This window comes from Neofelis nebulosa, chromosome 5 (assembly GCF_028018385.1).
Source record: "Neofelis nebulosa isolate mNeoNeb1 chromosome 5, mNeoNeb1.pri, whole genome shotgun sequence".
NCBI lineage: Eukaryota > Metazoa > Chordata > Mammalia > Carnivora > Felidae > Neofelis > Neofelis nebulosa.
In genome coordinates, this window is record NC_080786.1 from 109,772,546 (window position 1) to 109,788,839 (window position 16,294).

A 16,294-nucleotide genomic window follows, 5' to 3' on the forward strand; every position below is an offset into this window, starting at 1 on the left:
ATGATCCAGTAATCACACTACCGGATATTTACCCAAAATATAAAAAAGCACTTATTAATGGGATATATGCACCCCAATGTTTATAGAAACATTTACAATATCCAAATATGGAAGCATCCTAAGTGTCCATCAACTGATGAATGGATAAAAAAGATGTGGTAGATATACACTGTGGAATATTATTTGTCCATAAAAGGAATGAAATCTTGCCATTTGCAATGACATGGATGGAGTTAGAGAGTATAATGCTAAGGGAACTAAATCAGGGAAAGATAAAAACCGTATGATTTCACTCATGTGTAGAATTTAAGAAACAAGACAAATGACCAAATGGGGGGGGGGGAGAGATTAAGAAACAAGAATTTTAAGAAATTAAATCTCTTTAAATACAGAGAACAAACTGATGGTTACCAGAGGGGAGATGGGTGGAGGGATAGATGAAATAGATGATGGTTATTAAGAGGCACACTTGTAATGAGGAGCACCAGGCAATGTGCGAAATTGTTGAATCACTATATTGTACACCTGAAACTAATATCACACTGTATGTTAACTGGAATTAAAATAAAAACTTAAAGGAAAAAAGGTTATCTAGATTGACTGATGTTCTGGAGTTTACAGAGTTTCCATGGTAGCTTTCCAAAGGAGTCTTCAGGCCTTTATCTTTGACACCATGTATACTTAAGGAGAACCTCCTCAAATCCAAAACACTGTTCCCTGCTATCCAATAATAATAAACATTAAATTAACCAGTAAACAAACAATAAATGAACAACAAATAAATGCCCTCAAGCCTCAGGCTCCTCATCTATAAAATAGGCATGATTAGTAATACAGCAAAGCCAAACGCTGAGATCATAGAGCTGCTGCTGTGTAGGCTCCCCTCCTTTCCACTTCTGGTCATGTTGGCTACCTCATGAAGGCACCAGACATTTTCTCAGTGGTCCAGTGGAAAATGGAATTTTACCCAATGGCCTGCACAACAAAGGTTTTCCAGGCTGCTTTGTGAAGGCCACTAACATAAATAATCAGTGACTATGGTGTGAAACTTAAGCATTTCACCTGATTAGAGTATACTGCTAAATAGTAGTATTTTTGTGCAAGTAAGTCTGCTAGGATGTCTCTAATATCTGTCCTGTAGTATAAACATTAAAGGTGCAAACCTTGGCATCAGGTAGTCTGATATCCAATCACAGCTCAGCCACTTACTAGCTGTTATTCAATCTCGCTATGCTTCCTTTTCCCTAGTTTGAAAAGGAGTTTAATAAGACTTGTTTCATCAGGTTATTATGACACATTTCAGGTAAATCTCTCAGCACAGTATGTGATCCATGGTAAGTCTCAGTAAACATTAACCTTCATCATTATCATCAACCTTGAAGAGTGGAGAGTCACTTCTTAAATCTCTCATGTGATTTGAAGATGCCAATTATTCAACTTCTAGCTATCAGACTTAAACACGTATGAATATTTTTGTTTAAATGTTTGTTTGTTTGTTTGTTTGTTTGTTTATTTATTTATTTATTTATTTATTTTGAGAGAGAGGGCGCAGGGAGGGGCAGAGAGAGGGGGGGAAAGAGAGAGAATCCCAAGCAGGATCTGCACTGTCAGTGCAGAGCCCAATGTGGGGCTCCTCCTCACAAACTGTGAGATCATGACCTGAGTCAAAATCAAGAGGTGGATGCTTAACTGACTGAGCCACCCAGGCACCCCTCTGTGAATCATTCTAAAGAGTAGATCCAAACTAAAGACAAGCTGAAATTTCCTTCAGACACTAAGTCTTCACTAAGGAATTTCTCCCTCAGATACACTTTGTCAGTTTTTGCCCCTCTCCTTCTGTTTATCCATTTGTTTGTGTTTCCCTTCTGAAATTAAGATGGAGAATCTCTCTCATGCCACAACACTTTATATCTGAAATTTGTCACTGGACAACTCTAAGCCTCATTTCTACTAATTCCAGCAATTATAAGGCTTGAAAACTAAAGTCAGGTTCTAGGTTCAAGATAATTCTACCTCATGCTATTATGAAAATTAAATAATATATTACGAAAGTGTATGTAAACAGTAAGCTTCTATTCAAATGTCAGCCATTATTATATTTATTGCTTCCTTATATTCCTCAAATATTATAAAACATTGTCACCCAAACTGTAAAAGTAACTGGGTTAACTAGTTGAACATGTTTTAAATGAGGCCAATTGTGGGTTGTACTCTGTTCTCCTATTTCCAATACCACAAGAACTGCCTTTGGAACAAGTCATAGAAACTAGAAGATGAGCAAACAGCTATCGATGACAGCTAAAGAGCAAAAGAGCAGAATTTACTCCCAGTCATACTACATCCATAAAAATATTTAAGTCCATAACAGACAGATGCCAACATGACTCTTCTGGTTCAGCAGACAAGAATCTCTTGAGTAGTAGCTTGTTCAGCTAAAATCAGTTCTAAAAACCCACAAATGGGTGCAAAAAAAATAAACCTGCTTTTACCTGAATTGCTCATATAACTCTTTTTTACCAGAAAATAGTGTTTTTCTATGTAAAACCCAAAATTATTAGAAATTCTTCAATATGCTCCATCTGATATAGTGGTAGACACTCAGTGAGTGGCATAAAGAGGAAAGGACAGGCATAGTATCTGAGGCTGTATGACTGCTCTCTTTTTTCTTCCTTATTGCAAAACCCTACTTTAGGCTCTTGTCATCACAAGACTGGGTTAACAGAAAAGTCTATTTCATGCCTATACGTAAAATGCTAGCTCATAACACATATTCCATACATATTAATTCCTTCCCTCACACACCATCCAATTTCCATATTCATTTACTAAAACACTATGTATTACTATTAGTTCACTCACCTTACCTTCAAAATAGTCACTATACCAAAAGTACACTATATACATGCATTATATATATATATATATATATATATATGTGTGTGTGTGTGTGTGTATATATATATATATATATATATATAGCTAATTTATATTAAATAAATATTTTAAAAATCTAAACATTGAAATTCTAAAAAATTGAAAAGCATATCAGCTCTTTGGAAGAATAATGTTTGATGCTTCAATTAATTTGAAAAATAAAAAAAGAGCTTGATATTTGTAATAAAATAATCTAAAAATAAAAATAGACACCAGTATTTTCAACAAATATTATTCACAGAGGGTTCCCATATATAGCATATAAAAAGATCACACAAAGCGATGAGAGAAGTCATCAATATTTCAACTGATGAACGGCAAGATAATTCATATGAGAAGAAAAATAATTTATAAATAAAGAAATTTTTAAAGCAGCTAGTAATAAAAATTAAACAAGGAAGCAAGTAGAAAATTGATGGAGAGTACAGGTTTGCAAACTCCTGCCTCAAGTCCTATATTGGCCACCTACCAACCATAAAATCCTTGCAAAGTGTTTACATTTCTCAATTTCGGTTCTCTCATCACATCATCATAATCAACTCACATGGTTGTTTAAAGGATTAAATAAAATAATCTTGGCAAAGCACCTAATAAAATACCTAACACAAAGTACTGGATAAACGGCTGTCAGTATGCTTATTGCTACCATAGTTACTACTATGTAATACCTAAGATGCGAACAGTGTTTAAAATGAGCTCATTCAGTGTTGCCAAGGAAGTGGTGACCTAGTGTACCTATTCATTAATAGTGTCTTTTTAAATCAGTCAAACTTTTGCAAAGCTCAAATTATAAAAATGTTCACACACACTTTATGAATGTATCCTAGGATACTATAATAAGGAAAAGGTTGAGTTATTCATCAGGTACTGTTAATAAAGTTAAAGCAACAGCGTAAATATTTGATGTTTTTAAAATATGTATTATACTCAGACACCAGTGGAAGATTATGTAGCAACTAATGACATGGTTGAAAAACTATTGAATGGGATAAAAGCAAACGACTGTGTATGTAGTATGCTTTCAACTACGTAAAGATGTCCTTATTATTAAGAGAAAGGGAAAGAGTAAAAAAACCTGAATGTACTTGATAGAGTTTCTTAGGTAAGGTTCCCCAAAACGGACCCTGGAACAAGAATCTGCATGTGAATAGTTCATGAAAGAAATGCTGATATCGATAAAGGAGTGGGGGAAGTAGCTAAGTGTAGGGAAGGGGCCAAGCCAACTGTAGCTTTCAGGTGAAGTCTCTCATAGGCAGTTTCAGCCTGATCCTGCGGGGGGAATTCTGAAGGTCAAATTGTTGGAGGTCACTGATTGGTCTGACTACTGGTTGATCCACAAGCTAGACCAGGCTCCTCATCCCCTAACCTGTCCTCAGAATGTACACTCTGCCTACTGTTCCAAGAACACAGCCTTGAGACAGCAATGTGTTGTGGAAACTGCCTGGACTATACATGTGACTGAATCCAGGTAAGGCCACTCTATAAACTTCTAAAGATTCTAGAGTGTAGATGCAAAGATCTACTCATCTTGTGGCTGCCCAAGACAAACCTCATACATTCCCTTGCTTACTAAACCTGCCACCTACCAAAATGGAACAGCATGCCTTTCTTTGGTCTCTCCTTGTCCCTTGTGTACAAGGGCTAGTTAATGAACCAACATGAATTACACTTCAGTTTTTCCGACTCAGGGCAGGAGTCCTGAGATTTCATATTCTGGCATCAGTCATTAATTAGCTAGTAGCTGCCTAAGGAGTTCTGAGTGTGAGGGAAAACTCTCAGGCATTCCAGACACCCTAAAACTGTGGGAAAGTGGCTCCCAAGACTCCAAGGCAGTCCTCTGAAGAGAATGGCAGGTGAATGCAAGTGCATACAACACACACACACACACACACACACACACACACACACACACACAAACACACATACACAGTGCTAATGCTAATTATGTAGAGGTGCTGGGTATATTAATTAACTCCATTATAGTAATCTTTTTACAATGTATACATATATTGAAACATTAAGGTATATACCTTAAATATACACATTTTTTTACATTTCAAAGATGTCTCAATAAAACTGTTAAAAGAAAAAAATTAAGGAAAGGCTCAGAAAAGCTAGAGCAATAGTGTACAATCATAAAAGGGACCAAAGGGAATCCGAGTAGATAATTAACAGAATCCACCTGTTGAATGCTTTTATCTTTTTCAATTTCATTTTAATTATATGTTTGAACCATACATAAGTACAAAAAGAAAACATGTTCAGCAGCACCCACTGCTACAAGGTAAATCCAGATTTCTCAGTACAATAATCAATGTCCAATATACCCTACCTTAATTTTTGGGATGTGTAGTTACCAATGTGAATGGCTCTTTTGTACACATTACCACTCTACCCATCTGCCACTAGAGATCCTTACACACACACACTCTACTACCAAGACCTCCTCAAAAGCTGCTGTGGGACTAGGACCACCCAGCCTTGGGAGATTCCACCCCCTAATCACATCCTCTCTCCCTTTCCTGCCTTGAGGCTCAGAGGAAGTAAAGGTTTAGAGATGTTTTAAGTCTCAAAGGCTGTAGAATGTGAGGCCTCTAGACTTGACTTGTATTCTGCAATCAAATTCAAGCTTCAATATTTGCATCTTAAAATAAGTTAAGATTTGGGGTTATAACTGATATTTTAGCCAGTTCTATAGAAAAAATAAAATTCAGAAAGCAACCTAGGAACTGAACTACAGTTTAGAAAGTCACTTCTATAAGAAATTGCTATAGGTCATTCAATTCATTTAAGAAATATCTTCAAGAAATGCCACATTCATTTATTCATATTCATATTTGATTCAAATATAGAAATTTTTAAGTAGTTTGGTATATTTAAATAGCCCCCAAAATATCTGAACATTATTTGACCCGATATAATTCAAAAGATAGAAAAGAACTTTGTGGTAAGATGGCAGCGTAGGAGGACTGTGGGCTCACCGCGTCCTGCTGATCACTTAGATTCCACCCACACCTGCCTAAATAACCCAGAAAACCGCCAGAAGACTAGCAGAATGGATTCTCTGGAGCCAAGCACAGACAAGAGGCCCATGTAAGAGGGTAGGAAGGGTTGAGAGGTGGTGCGTGCTACACGGACTGGCGGGAGGGAGCTGGGGCAGAGGGGCAGCCCGCTGGCCAAACAGAGCCCCCGAGTCTGCCTTGCAAAAGCAGAGGGGCCGGATGGAGTGTGTTCCGACAGCAACTGGGACTTAACATCTGGAGGTTATAAGCTAACAGCTCTGCTCAGAGAGCGGAAGGGCTGGAGGACAACAGGAGGAAGAGTTGTTGAGCCCCGGAGACAGAGCTCCACTTGGCAGGGAACAAAGGCGCTCACCAGCACCATCTCCCTCGCCCATCCTCCAGCCAAAATCACAAGGGAACCAGTTCCTGCCAGGGAACTTGCTTGCACCACACAAACACCCAAAGCAGTGCTTCTGCAGATCCATCCCTCCGGCGGGTGTGACTCCCTCCCGATGCTGCAGGGCCCCTCCCAAAGCGGATCTCCGAAGGAAAAGCGAGCTGAGCCCACCCCCCCCCACCCCTGTGCACCTTCCACCCCAGTGAATATGCCAGATCCCCAGCACCACAAGCCTGGCAGTGTGCAAGTAGCCCAGATGGGCCACCCCACCCCACAGTGAATCCCGCTCTTAGGAGAGGGGAAGAAGGTACACACCAGTCTGACTGTGGCAGCAGTGGTGGGCTGGGGGCAGACATCAGGTCTGACTGCGGCCCCGCCCACCAACACAAGTTATTCAAACGGCACAGGGGAAGTGCCCTGCAGTTCTGCACCACTCTAGGGACTATCCAAAATGACAAAACGTAAGAATTCCCCTCAAAAGAATCTCCAGGAAATAACGACACTAACGAACTGATCAAAAAGGATTTAAACAATATAACAGAAAATGAATTTAGAATAATAGTCATAAAATTAACCACTTGGCTTGAAAACAGTATAGAGGACAGCAGAGAATCTATTGCTACAGAGATCAAGGGACTAAGGAACAGCCAGGAGGAGCTAAAAAATGCTATAAATGAGCTGCAAAATAAAGAGACAACCAAAGCTCAGATTGAAGAGGCAGAGGAGAGAATAGGTGAATTACAAGATAAAATTATGGAAAAAGAAGAGGCTGAGAAAAAGAGAGATAAAAAAATCCAGGAGCATGAGGGGAAAATTAGAGAACTAAGTGATGCAATAAAATGCAATAATATATGCATAATTGGGAACCCAGAGGAAGAAGAGAGAGGGAAAGGTGCTGAAGGTATACTTGAAGAAATCATAGCTGAGAACTTCCCTGATCTGGGGAAGGAAAAAGGCATTGAAATCCAAGAGGCACAGAGAACTCCCTTCAGACGGAACTTGAATCAGTCTTCTGCATGACATATCATAGTGAAACTGGCAAACTATGAGGATAAAGAGAAAATTCTGAAAGCAGCTAGGGATAAACATGCTCTGACACATAAAGGGAGACCGATAAGACTAGTGACGGATCTATCTACTGAAACGTGGCAGGCCATAAAGGAATGGCAGGAAATCTTCAATGTGATGAACAGAAAAAATATGCTGCCGAGAATCCTTTATCCATCAAGTCTGTCATTCAGAACAGTAGGAGCCATAAAGGTCTTCCCAAACAAAGAAAAACTGAAGGAATTCATCACTACTAAACCAGCCCTACAAAAGATCCTAAGGGGGATCCTGTGAGACAAAGTACTAGAGACATCACTACAAGCATGACCTACAGACATCACAATTACTCTAAACCCATATCTTTCTATAATAACACTGAATGTAAATGGACTAAATACTCCAACCAAAAGACATAGGGTATCAGAATGGATAAGAAAACAAGACCCATCTATTTGCTGTCTACAAGAGACTCATTTTAGACCTGAGGACACCTTTAGATTGAAAGTGAGGAGATGGAAAACTATCTACCATGTTACTGAAAGTTAAAAGAAAGCTGGAGTAACCATACTTATATCAGACAAACTACCTTTAAATTAAAGGCTGTAACAAGAGATGAAGAAGGGCATTATATAATAATTACAGGGTCTATCCATCAGGAAGAGCTAACAATTATAAATGTCTGTGCGCCAAATACGGGAGCCCCCAAATATATAAAACAATTACTCACAAACATAAGCAACCTTACTGGTAAGAATGTGGTAATTGCAGGGGACTTTAACACCCCACTTACAACAATGGATAGATCATCTAGACACACGATCAATAAAGAAACAAGGGCCCTGAATGATACATTGGATCAGATGGACTTGACAGATATATTTAGAAGTCTGCATCCCAGAGCAACACAATAGACTTTCTTCTCGAGTGCACATGGAACATTTTCCAAGATAGATCACATACTGGGTCACAAACAGCCCTTCATAAGTATACAAGAATTGACATCATACCATGCATACTTTCAGACCACAATGCGATGAAGCTTGAAATCAACCACAGGAAAAAGTCTGGGAAACCTCCAAAAGCATGGAGGTTAAAGAACACTCTACTAAAGAAGTAGCTAGTACTTCTTTAAAGAAGTAGAAGTACTAAAGAAGCCTGGGTCCACCAGGCAATTAGAGAAGAAATTAAAAAATATACAGAAACAAATGAAAATGAAAATACAACAATCCAAATGCTTTGGGATGCAGTGAAGGCAGTCCTGAGAGGAAAATACATTGCAATTCAGGCCTATCTCAAGAAACAAGAAAAATCCCAAATATAAAATCTAACAGAACACCTAAAGGAAATAGAAGCAGAGCAGCAAAGACACCTCAAACCCAGCAGAAGAGAAATAATAAAGATTAGAGAAGAAATAAACAATATAGAATCTAAAAAAATTGTAGAGCAGATCAATGAAACCAAGAGTTGGTTTTTTGAAAAAATAAACAAAATTGATAAATCTCTAGCCAGCCTTCTCAAAAAGAACAGGGAGATGACCAAACAGATAAAATCATGAATGAAAATGGAATTATTACAACCAATCCCTCAGAAATACAAGCAACTATCAGGGAATACTATGAAAAACTATATGCCAACAAACTGGACAACCTGGAAGAAATGGACAAATTCCTAAACACCCACACATTTCCAAAACTCAATCAGGAGGAAATAGAAAGCTTGAACAGACCCACAACCAGTGAAGAAATTGAATCAGTTATCAAAAATCTCCCTACAAATAAGAGTCCAGGACCAGATGGCTTCCCAGGGGAGTTCTACCAGACGTTTAAAGCAGAGGTAATACCTATCCTTCTCAAGCTTTCCCAAAAAATATAAAGGGAAGGAAAACTTCCAGACTCATTCTATGAAGCCAGTATTACTTTGATTCCCAAACCAGACACAGTCCCAGTGAAAAAACAGAACTATAGGCCAATATCCCTGATGAATATGGATGCAAAAATTCTCACTAGCAAATTGAATTCAACAGCATATAAAAAGAATTATTCACCATGATCAAGTGGGATTCATTCCTGGGATGCAGGGCTGGTTCAACATTCGCAAATCAATCAACGTGATACATCACATTAGTAAAAGAAAAGATAAGAACCATATGATCCTGTCAATCGATGCAGAAACAGCATCTGACAAAATTCAGCATCCTTTCTTAATAAAAACCCTCAAGAAAGTCAGGATAGAAGGAACATACTTAAACATCTTTAACTTTATGAAGTAAACAACTTTATGAACTTAACAACTTTATGAAAAGCCCACAGCTAACATCATCCTCAATGGGAAAAACTGACAGCTTTTTCCCTGAGATCAGGAACACGACAGGGATGTCCACTCTCACCACTGTTAACATAGTGTTGGAAGTTCTAGCATCAGCAATCAGACAACTAAAGGAAATCAAAGGCATCAAAATTGGCAAAGATGAAGTTAAGCTTTCACTTTTTGCAGATGACATGATATTATACATGGAAAATCCGATAGACTCCACCAAAAGTCTGCTAGAACTGATACATGAATTCAGCAAAGTCGCAGGATACAAAATCAATGTACAGAAATCAGTTACATTCTTATACACTAATAATGAAGCAACAGAAAGACAAATAAAGAAACCGATCCCATTCACAATTGCACCAAGAAGCATAAAATACCTAGGAATAAATCTAACCAGAGATGTAAAAGATCTGTATGTTGAAAACTATAGAAAGCTTATGAAGGAAATTGAAGAAGATATAAAGAAATGGAAAAACATTCCGTGCTCATGGATTGGAAGAATAAATATTGTCAAAATGTCAATACTACCCAAAGCTATCTACACATTCAATGCAATCCCAATCAAAATTGCACCAGCATTCTTCTCGAAACTAGAACAAGCCATCCTAAAATTCATATGGAACCACAAAAGGCCCCAAATAGCCAAAGTAATTTTGGAGAAGAAGACCAAATCAGGAGGCATCACAATCCCAGACTTTAGTCTCTACCACAAAGCTGTCATCATCAAGACAGCATGGTATTGGCACAAAAACAGACACATAGACCAATGGAATAGAATAGAAACCCCAGAACTAGACCCACAAAAGTATGGCCAACTCATCTTTGACAAAGCAGGAAAGAACATCCAATGGAAAAAAGACAGTTTCTTTAACAAATGATGCTGGGAGAACTGGACAGCAACATGCAGAAGGTTGAAACTAGACCACTTTTTCACACCATTCACAAAAATAAACTCAAAATGGATAAAGGACCTGAATGTGAGACAGGAAACCATCAAAACACTAGAGGAGAAAGCAGGAAAAGACCTCTCTGACCTCAGCCGCAGCAATTTCTTACTTGACACATCCCCAAAGGCAAGGGAATTAAAAGCAAAAATGAACTATTGGGACCTCATGAAGATAAAAAGCTTCTGCACAGCAAAGGAAACAATCAACAAAACTAAAAGACAACCAACAGAATGGGAAAAGTTATTTGCAAATGACATATTGGACAAAGGGCTAGTATCCAAAGTCTATAGAGAGCTCACCAGACTCCACACCCGAAAAACAAATAACCCAGTGAAGAAATGCGCAGAAAACATGAATAAACACTTCTCTAAAGAAGACATTCAGATGGCCAACAGGCACATGAAAAGATGTTCAACGTCGCTCCTCATCAGGGAAATGCAAATCAAAACCACACTCAGATATCACCTCATGCCAGTCAGAGTGGCTAAAATGAACAAATCAGGAGACTATAGATGCTGGAGAGGATGTGGAGAAACGGGAACCCTCTTGCACTGTTGGTGGGAATGCAAACTGGTGCAGCCGCTCTGGAAAGCAGTGTGGAGGTTCCTCAAAAAATTAAAAATAAATCTACCCTGTGACCCAGCAATAGCACTGCTAGGAATTTACCCAAGGGATACAGGAGTACTGATGCATAGGGGCACTTGTACCCCAATGTTTATAGCAGCATTCTCAACAATAGCCAAATTACGGGAAGAGCCTAAATGTCCATCAATTGATGAATAGATAAAGAAATTGTGGTTTATATACACAATGGAGTACTATGTGGCAATGAGAAAGAATGAAATATGGCCCTTTGTAGCAACGTGGATGGAACTGGAGAGTGTTATGCTAATTGAAATAAGCCATACAGAGAAAAACAGATACCATATGTGTTCACTCTTATGTGGATCCTGAGAAACTTAACAGGAATCCATGGGGGAGGGGAAGAAAAAAAAAAAAAGGAGAGAGAGGTTAGAGTGGGAGAGAGCCAAAGCATGAGAGACTCTTAAAAAATGAGAACTCTGGGCTGATGAGGGGTGGAGGGAGGGGAGGGGAGGGTGGGTAATGGGTACTGAAGAGGGCTTCTTTTGGGATGAGCACTGGGTGTTGTATGGGAACCAATTTGACAATAAATTTCATATATTCAAAAAAATAAATAAAATAAAATAAATTTTAATTTAGCCAAAAAAAAGAAAAAGAAAAGAACTTTGTGTAAAGTGCAGCATTCTTTATAAGAACAAAAAAAGATAGAAAATATTAGGACGAATCCTGAGGGGATTAGTACAAAATATATATGCTCAATCAGTTAATACTGCTTAGAGAATTTTTATAGCTTGAAATATTCATACAATAATATGTGGAAAGTATCACATAAAATTTAATGGAGTATATTTTCATTACATTTAATTAAAATAATAAGCATAAATTGAAACTCACCAATGCTACCTCTTTGAACATTTCCCTAGAGTTACGTGTGGTCTCTAAACACATCCTGGCTTTCAATTTCAACTACTCGATCATTCTATCCTACTTCCTGGAACATATCTCAGTGGCTGCTCTGTTCATTCAAAATTCCACCACAGACATATAATATGTGACTGTTACATACCAAGCTTGGTCCTGGGATCCAGGGACACGGCAATGAGCATGTTGGTGCCTAACTATCATAGCACTTCCATCCAGGCAGAGGGACAGACAAAGCAACAGAGCAACATTGTAAACACTATGGGACCACTGTGTGTGTAATGGAGGCATTAGTAAGCTTCCTCCTGTTATACATTTGGTTATACTCTACCGAGCCTTGCTCCAGTAGCTATTCCAAAAATATTGATTACTTAACTGGTTGAAATTCAAATAAACTAAATAAATGCATCTAGTTAATTGAACAAATGATTCAGCTAGAATCTTCCGAATACCTGGTCATGTCAACTAACTTAATGGATAGCAGTTGATTTTACTCTAGTAACAAAATATGAAAAAACAGCTGGCAAGGAAAATGTCACTGTCTTTAGGGACAGAGATATTTTTAAACTTATACTCTTCTCTGCATTGAAATCAGAGGTTTCCAACATTTTATGTACATAAAAATTATATGAAGATTTATTAAAAACACAAATACATGGGGAGCCTGGGTGGCTCAGTCAGTTAAGCATCTGACTTCGGCTCAGGTCATGATCTCATAGTTCATGGGTCCAAGCCCCAAGTCAGGCTCTGTGCTGACAGCTCGGAGCTTGGAGCCTGCTTTGGATTCTGTGTCTCCCTTTCCCTCTGCCCCTCTCCTGCTTGCTCACTCTCTCTCTCTCTCTAAGATAAATAAAAACATTAAAATTTTTTTTTAAAAAACACAAATTCATTGGCTATTAGCACTTCTGAAAAAAGCAAATGTAGTAGGCCGAGGCTTAGTACCAGGAATAAGCACCTGAAGTTATTCAGATGCCATAATACAAAGACTATACTTTAAAATATATCATTTTAAATAATTTAATAAACATATTTTGTGCGGCAATATTCTACCACAATGATAGTTTTTATAATAGCTCTGTAATCAAGGAAAACACTTTAAAATACTCATAACAGAAAAAAGTTATATATACTTTCAGTTTAAGCAATGCCGTCTCTGTACATATAGACTCAGATATTAATTAAAGAATTTCATATACACTACTTCCATCTGTCAACATTGCAAACTCTGTTTACTCTGTCACTGGTTAAAGTAAAAGACAATATTGTGAAATTGGATTTTTACCATCTGAGTCCTAGCTCTATGCTAAACTGATATGTATCCTTGGAAGTGGTATTAATCAAATTTCCTTGCAGACCTTCATGTTGGTGACAGGCACACCTACAGTTTTACCAGCTGATGAGTCAGAATCCTGGAAGCAGAAAGTTATGGAAAAATGAAATATGTAATTAACTTTTGGGAACATCTTGTCTTCCTCTAATCCACAAGTTAAGATTTGCTCATGAAAATTGCAGCCCTTTTGCAAATTTGCCAAGTAAAGAGAAGGCAAAATGCTTACAACAAAAGAAATGTTTCAAGTGGAAAATTGGTCCAAGTATGCAACAGTATTAGCTTTATTATTTGCTATAAAATAATAAAGGTTTGTTTACACAGGATTTGTAAACTTATGTGCTTGCTCCAGTGATCATAATGCAGAAGAAGGAGGAAACATAAGACTTGAGTTCTAGTCCAAGATCCACCACTAATAAATTCTACAAACCAGCTAAATCACTTAACCTCTATAAACTTCAGTTCCCCCATTTGTCAAAGTCAGAGTGTGAATATAAGATGGTCTCTAGTGTTCTTTCCAGAGCTAAAATCCTAAAAAGCAGGGAATAACATAATAAAATATATTTCAAACTCACAGAAGGCTATGTGTTGACACTGAAAGATGCACATGATGTAGTGGGAACACTGTATTGTCCCACAATACAGTGATTGTAGCACAATCTTTGACTCTTAACAAGTGCCCAATTATATTTGGTAGATAAATGAATGAACCAGTGAAACTACACAGAATAAGAAATAGGGTTCAGTAGTTTAATTTATTTATGCTTCTATAAAATTTAGCATACCAAATCTTGGTCAGCCACTTAATGAACACTCATTTTGACCCCTTGTGAAAAGAGGCTATGAAAGAATCAAAAGATTCTTGTTCAAAGTCCACACATGAAGTGATATGAACTAGGTACTAATCCACATGTAGGTATCAAGTGGTATCAACCGGTCAATCTTTGCACAAAGTAAGGCAGAGAGAAAGATCTGGTAAAGGCTTCCTGGTGGAGGTAGTGGGTTGAAATCTTGAACCAGGTAAGGCTGATGGGTTGGTGGATGAGGAGTGTGGGGGGGTGGGGTGTGAAAAGGGGTAAAGCAGAAAAGAGAAAGCAGATTTTCATGATAGAGCAAGCCAATTCACTTTACTAGAAACAAGATCTGAAAACCAATGAGGCAAATGGGTGACTGGAGATTGTTGATGGGGGAATTTTAATACTTGAAAATTGATCACCATTTTTTTCACCGGGAATAAGAAGAGTAAAAAAGATGTCCTTCGATCTGTACTATCCAATATGGAAGCTAACTAACCACACGTGGCTACTGAGCACCTGAAATGTGGCTGGTCCAAAGTGAGATGGGGTATGAGTGTAAAATACACACCAGATTTCAAAGACTTGGTATCAGAAAAATAGGAATGTGAAATATCCCATGAATGCATTTTTTACTGATTACATGTTGAAATAATATTTGGGATATGGTAGGCTAAATAAAATGCATTGTTTAAATTAATTTCACCTATTTCTTTGTACTCTTTTAAGAAAGTTACTAAAAATTTTTAATTAGACATGTCATCCACATCACCTTTCCACTAAACTGTTGTAAACAGATTTTCCCAGCAACAGTCATCAGCAGTATATTGCAGTATTAAAGGAAGAGAATCCAGAGGACCAAGCAAAAGGTGAAATTGTACGTATGGATCAATAATGCACAGTAGAAAAGGAACCCACAGATGAAAGAAAGACATAATAATTGCTATTTATTCATAGATAAATTAATATACTAGAAACTTAATCTAGAATATCATCATGATTATAAAACACATAAATGAAATTTAAAACTCTCAGGGCTTCCTGCCTGATGTAGAAGATGTACTCAATAATTGTATTTCTTTTTAGCTTTTATAACTTTCTGAATGTGATGGCTCTCAGCAACCCCACATGCCTGCTGATCTCAAGTCTGGATATTATGTGGCAACTTCATAAAGGATTTCATATCTAATCATTTTGGCAGCCTCAAAATTTAACACAATCCATGGCATATACTAAGTGCTCAATAAATATTTGTTAGATAGGTGAAGGACATCACACCAAAAATTATGACTACACACAGGAGACTAAATACCAGGCCTTCTAGGTAATCTTTGCTCCTCCAGAAAGTGAAAAGTGCCATTAAAATTCCTAGTGTCCAAAAGAGTATCCCATATGCAACTTCCAGAAAATACTGGTATTTCAGTGTGCATAGATTTTTTTAAGAATTTAATATGAAATACAGCTGATTATAATGTATAAAAAAAACACTTATTTGTAGTACTTAAAAGTATCTATTTACAATATACTCCTTTTCTTTTTTGTTAAAAAAGAGAGAGAGATCCTACAGAAAACGATTTTTACTATTCTTGTAAATAAAATGCTATGAAGCAATTTGCCATTCTCCCACTTCAAAATCTTCAGTACTTTGTTTACTTAATCCTATTTTAATTAATATAACTTGGTACTCATGTGGTAGAGTCCCCTCTGTAAGGAATGAAAAAAAAAAAATTCAAGGCAACCTGGTTATATCCATAGGTAACATCCCTCAGGACCTTGTAACATGAGACCATTTAATCAGACTTCATATTTGTATGTTACCATATATGGGAGACAAAGAAGTAGAAAATGTGTAAAAAAAAACTACTCCACATGGCATTCGGGGCCCAGTTCTTGGGGGTACAAACCCAACTGAAATGTGCTGGCATGAATAAAATTGCTTTGTGGAAAGAAAAGCCTCCATCCATGTCACGATTCTGTGTGTGAGATTATTGCTACGCTGGAATGGAAATTCTGGAAAAATTCCAAGT